Source organism: Acinonyx jubatus, chromosome B2 (genome assembly GCF_027475565.1).
Source record: "Acinonyx jubatus isolate Ajub_Pintada_27869175 chromosome B2, VMU_Ajub_asm_v1.0, whole genome shotgun sequence".
NCBI lineage: Eukaryota > Metazoa > Chordata > Mammalia > Carnivora > Felidae > Acinonyx > Acinonyx jubatus.
Window position 1 is genome coordinate 17,378,200 of NC_069385.1, and position 6,000 is coordinate 17,384,199.

Sequence of the window (6,000 nt, forward strand, 5' to 3'; positions counted from 1 at the left end):
CGATGTCCATTCTCCAACCCCCTTTTATTTTTCTCCACAGTACTTTTTTCTCCTAGACAATTCATTTTAGTCATCTGTCTTCTACTACTAAAATGTAAACTATACGAGGTCAGCTATTTTGTCTATGTCATTCACTGCTGCCATCACCTGCATCTCAAAGGTCCCTAGCACGCAGTAAGTGCTCAATAAATATTTGTGAACGAAAGCTTGGCTTTCAGTAGCCATTTAGTAAATATTAGTTTCTTTTTCTTTCCTTTACTATGAAAGAAACACTAACAAGACTAACATAAAGCTATTAAAGGTCAAAACAAAATTAATCACTCCCTTGATACCAAATTTTGAACTGGAACAGATGATTAGAAATGCAGGAAGAATTTATTAAAATTTTACATTAAAAATGTTGAGCAAATCAAAAGATATTCAGCAATTTATCAGGTATCAAGAGATAAGGAAGGGGTCTATATAAATTATATTTTGAACAAATGCACTTTTTAGTGCCTAAACTTTAATCCAATTTCAGTTATATTTCATTGATATTAATATCTATGATTTTAGTTTGCGGCAATTGTGACCTGGATCTTCTTCTGAAATATCAAGGTGTCAGCTGACACTTTTTACTGTGCTTTTAACAGTAGCTCATTCCTTTTCTGAGGACTAAGAAATTAGAAACGAAGCATATTCTGTAAAATGAGTCAATAAAACTCAGAGTGAAAAGTCTAAGTGAAATGCTTAACTTTAATGCTAGAAGGCTAGTAGTTATACTTAGTACTAAACATTGTTTTGAGGGATGGAATAGTTAGAAAACAAAGAAAAAGAAAGCCATTCTTAATCTATGACTCTATCAAGATCATAGTCAAGTTTAGTGGTCAACAAAAGAGAATGCTAAAAATACAATACTGGCTACTCCTAAGAGTACTTCCTCTGGTTTTTAAGCTTTCTGATTAAGCAAGTGTCCTTGATTTCCTAGGACCAGAATCATAAGAAATGAAATGTTAAACTACTGTGTTTTGGAAATATGAGCCAGAGGTAAATAATATGAACAAACATACACTTAAATTTCATACAATTTCAATGTCTCCAAATCCTTACCGTTTCTATAAAATAAGATGACATACCTATGGTCAAAGTCTCTCAAAAGATTCAGAGCAGATCTCTTCAGTACAGTTCAGCATGATCATTTTCCTATGCTTGGTAGCCACCACTACCCACATCTACGTATTTCCAGCTGCCTAAAACTCTTCATCTAATAATCCCTTATCTCCTCGTTATTATTTTGCCCCAATCTTCACACTGGCCTCTGTTACTGCCTCATAATCCTTTTATTACAGACAGTCCCAGTCTCAGATGGACCAAATATAGAGGTGACAGAAGTGAAACAATGAAAAGTGCTACCACTATTCTCCTCTGGGTGATGGGAACCTGGCCAGGTAGAGATCTACTGCAATCGAAGCCTTTCTGAATTAGTTTAATTTACAAACTTCACATATTGGCAAGATTACCAGGTACTTTTTCTCCAAAACATGTATAAAAGACAAAATTTCTGTTGATGACTGTTAAAAATAAACTTTTAAGTCTTGATCAGTTTATGTCTCTTAAAAATGTTTTAGAAAATTCTGACATTCCTCAAGGAATTTTTGGCATGAAACATAGTTTCATGTAAATGGTCTACATCACACCTATTTTTCAAAATGCGGCATGTTTACAGATATATGTGCATATTTCATCCTAAACAATATTCTGAGAAAATAATTTTCCTTACAGAGAAAATGACAGAAATAGAATACTTTTATTTCTGTCAAGACACAGACTAATCACATTAAGACAATTTACCCATATTACTAATACTAATGAAGGAATACTCAAGGACATTAACTGGGGATCTGGGTAGCGCTTACTTAACTCCGCAGAGTTTAAAAACTTCATTTCATTAGATGCAGTAATTAAACAATCCTTAGTTGAAGGCAAGTACTTCTTTCCATTAAAGAGAGGACCAAATATAGATGCTATTTCAATCAAACAGGATTGATTTAAGTTAAAACGTATTTTTCAGGAAATCTGTATCTGAGGAGACTCCCATCATTACCCACTTCTTAATGAGTTACAAAAGCACAGTCTCTACCATTTGACAGTTCACTGAAGAGAAGCTGAAGGGCTGCATTTCATCATTGTCCTTTGAGAATACTTCCAAACTTAGAAAAAGTTATTCCATGCACCCAAGAGAAAAATGAAATAATGGAGTCTATTCGGGGGATGACTTATTCATCTAATTAACACATTCAACTTTCAGTTGATCCTTCAAAGATTTAAATCATAAGCACCCTATATTAGAAACTGATTAGATTTAAAGGAGAAAAAACCCCAACAGAAGTTCTGAATCACTGGAATTTTTGCTCTATTTCCTGTTAACACACTGATGGTACCATCACTCAATACATTTGTTCCATACACGTTTTTAAATGCTTCAGGATCCCTTTTAAACTAACTTGGCCCTAATTTAATTTGTAGCTCATTTATCTGACAATTCCTTCCATTGTTTCTAATTTAAGTGTTCAGCCAAAACATACAATAAGATGAAAAGCATGTCTTCCTTTATTAGAAAATGCAATGGTTTCAAAACTAAAGTTTCAAACTGCAGGGTTTATTAAAACCAATCACGATTTCACGGTTACAAAAAAAAAAAAAGTGTCAATACTCTGCTACTGTATAAAGAAAAGTGTGGCAACCAGTTAATAGTGTAAAAACTGAAAGCAAAAATTCTACTCCATGCCCACCAAAATTCTCAGCCAAGTCTGAAATTGCATAATAAGCAACATACTCTTTTAAGTGAGCTAAAGCACAGCCCCAATTGCTTTTATAAAATGTGAATCAACCTGACCCTAAAATTTGAACCTTTACAAACTTACCTAAAACAGACAAAATGGATGCAAAATCATACTGCTTTACCGTTGCCTCAAATACGACCTTAGTGTTCAAGAACTTTCCAATGAATAAAAGGCTCCTAAAAACAGCCTCGCATGGGGGACCTGAATTTCACGAGCTACTGAGAAACCCCTGTGAAGCTGCAAACTCCCTCCGCTCTCCTGGAAACTCCTCTTATCAGAAACATTTGAAGAATTTCTCCACAACAATTAAGCGGACTTGAAGAATGGAAACCTAACATCTCAAATATACTATATATGGAATGAAACGTGGCCAAACACATAAATACAAACTCACACGGTCCCCGAAACTTTGGTTTACAGCTCTGCCTGAGCAATCCGACAGCATCAGCAACAGAAAGATACACCTGTCACCTGTTCAGCACTATCCAGACCCTTTCAACCTCCCCGCCACAACCACAATCTTAGGGGTTGGAGACAGATCGGACAGAACACTAGAACTCTCCAGTGAAATCGAGGGGGCCGCATATTCAGAGCGGGGCTTGCTCCCCATTTCAAGAAGGCTGCAGAAAACCAACACTGCAAAGGGAACGAAGCTCTCCCCCCCACCGTCGCCACACAACTCTTTCAGTCTCTAACCCCAACACCCTGGCTAAATCATCTTGACCGGACTACGGCTCCCCAAAAAGGAGTTTTCCTTCCCCCACCCCCATCTCACACATGCCTGAGGGGCGGGCCGGGGGCACGGGTGCAGGCAGGGGCCCTCCCCACCCCCTGGCACCCTCCCCTACCCGGGGCTCTCCCCGGCTCCCGACTGCAATGAATGCCCCCCTCCCCCTACACACAAACTCCCCGGAGCCCAGGCCCGGCCCGAGACTCCCCACCCCCACCCGGTCGGGAGGACTTGGGGGGCCTCCCACTCTTCCTCGCCACTGGGGGAGGAAGGAGGCGGAGGGAGGAAGAGTGAGGGGAAGAAGCGGACGCCCCGCAAGGGCCCTGCGAGTCAGCGGAGCCCCTTCTAGACGAAAGGGGGGCGCGGGAAGCTGAGGGGAGAGCCGGGACCGGGGATCCCGCCGAGGCCCGGCAGCGCTGTCCGTTTACCCTTCGCCGCCGCCGCTTCCCCCTCCTCCTCCTCGGCCGCCGCCGCCGCCTCTCCCACTAGGGCAGCCGTCTCCACCGTCGCCGCTGCCGCCTCCACCACCACGGCCGCCGCCAGCGCCGCCGCCGCCTCCGATTCCACCCGGCAGGGGGGACACCTCAGCCCTCCCTCCCTCCCCGCTCAGCCCCTCCGATCGGCCGCCGCCGCCAACTCCCTCCGGCCGCCGCCGCCGCCGCTCGTGGCTGAGGGGGAGGGGAGGGGAGGGGGTCGGGCTGGGTCGCCCCGCCGGCGGCTGCTGCAGATCAAAAACGCTGGCTGGGTGGCGTCGCCGCTCCCCGCTCCTCGGCTCCGGCTCGCTCGGCCTCCCTACCTCCCTCTGCCCCCACCCCCCTCGCGCTCGCCTGCCCTCCCCCCACCCCCCCAGCTCTCGCTCGCTCTCGCCGCGGCTCCGCCAGCCCAGTGCAAATCAAAATACTGTCACACAATATGGCGGCGCAGCCGCCGGCAAACACCGCGAGATCTGCGGCCGCTGCTGAGGCGGCGGCTGTGACGAGGCCTCCCCCAGCCGGCCGGCGGCGGCCGCCGCCGCAGCGGCGGCGCGGGGATGCTCTTTCTCCGCCCTGCACCCCTCCCCCGACACTCGCAGACTCCACGCCCGCCTTGTGAAGGCCGGAGGGAGAACACAGATCAGCGACGCGGGCCGCCGCCGGGGCAGTGCAAGAGGGGGCGCCGGCGCAAAGAGCTCGGGGAGGGCCCGGGATCCTACGTTTTTAAATCCCGATCTCTCATACTTTGGAGGGCTCTGTATGTCGGTGCGTGCGTGTGTGTGTGTGTAGAAAGTGCAAGTTCCCCCACCCCACGGGGCCGGTAGCAGTTTGCGCTGGAAGGCGAAAGGAACCCCGGCTCCGTCGGCACGGCCCGTCCGGAAGCGGGCGGCGGGACCTGCCCCCGATCGGCGGCGCCCGCGGGCTAGGGGCCCCGCGCTCCGGGCTGGGAGTGGCCCCGGCGCACCGGTAGCTCAGCGCCTCCCGCGCGCCCGGGGCCCGAGGGGGCAGCAGGTGGGCCCCACGGCGGAGGCGGTGTCCGGCAGCCCCGGGGGCCGGGACACACCCCCTTGGAGCCTGGCTGCGCGGAGGCCGTCGGCTGACCGGGGTGACCCGAGCGGGAGCCCGGAGTCCGGAGTCCCAAGAGAGTGTGGGAGAAGTCCTGGAAGCGTCGGCACTCCCACCTTTGAGACTTGAAAAAAGAGTCGGACTCGGAGTTTTCTAGAGCGCTTGGGGGAAAAAAAAAATCGAAATGCTGCAAGGGTTTTGTTTCGATTTTATTTTAATTGCACGTTCCTAGAAGTCCTAGAAGCAGAGCCAAAGACACTTTAACTTGGGGGGGGGGGGGGGAGAAGGGGAGACTTGTTTCTATCTTCTTAAAGAAATATTTGTTTAATTTCCCCTATTAAAAAAAAGTGTTTAACACTCAGACGTTTCTCACAATGTAAAATATTTATTTAAAGATTCTAGTGCTTTCATGGTGTCCAAAACACTACGGCATTTTTTCTGTCCCTGTCCAAAATGTCCATATCCCTGCCAGTTTCTTCCTTAAAACAATTCTTACTTATTCCCCAGAAAAATTCTGAAGGACCGTTATTTTTGTTTCCAGATGAGTGCTATAGCTATCATGACTATTTTTTTGGTAAAGTATCTTTTAAGCAGTACAGGTTTCTACACAGCTGAAGGGCTTTTCTCAGTTCCTTTTTCCTCAGTCATCATTTAAAATTACCTGTAATCTTGGAATAAAGAACCAACTCAAAACCTTTACCACCTCAAAAGCCAAAGTGCTTGTTATTTACAATATCAGAATTTAAGTATTTTCTCTCCTGTTGACATCATAAGAGATGTAAAAATAAAGATTCAAAAAATGGAAATGCTGTAGTTTTATTCACTGGTGGGTAACAAGAAATCACCAAACTTTGATACATGCAGTAGTCCTGTCTGAAGAATTGTTTCCATACTCAATGTTAAAATAATT

The 6,000-nt window shown here is 46.3% G+C and overlaps 1 protein-coding gene across 4 annotated transcripts in view; it reads right to left on the bottom strand.

Annotated features, from left to right (window-relative positions):
- The window catches only part of TAB2 (TGF-beta activated kinase 1 (MAP3K7) binding protein 2), a 90,885-nt gene extending 86,516 nt beyond the window's left edge, over positions 1–4,369 (bottom strand). For all 4 annotated transcript variants that reach the window (XM_053222123.1, XM_053222120.1, XM_053222122.1 and 1 more), the window contains exon 1: positions 3,981–4,369. The gene's annotated coding sequence lies outside the window, so the exon portion shown is untranslated. The remainder of the gene's footprint in view (positions 1–3,980) is intronic.
- Positions 4,370–6,000: the final 1,631 nt, after the last annotated feature.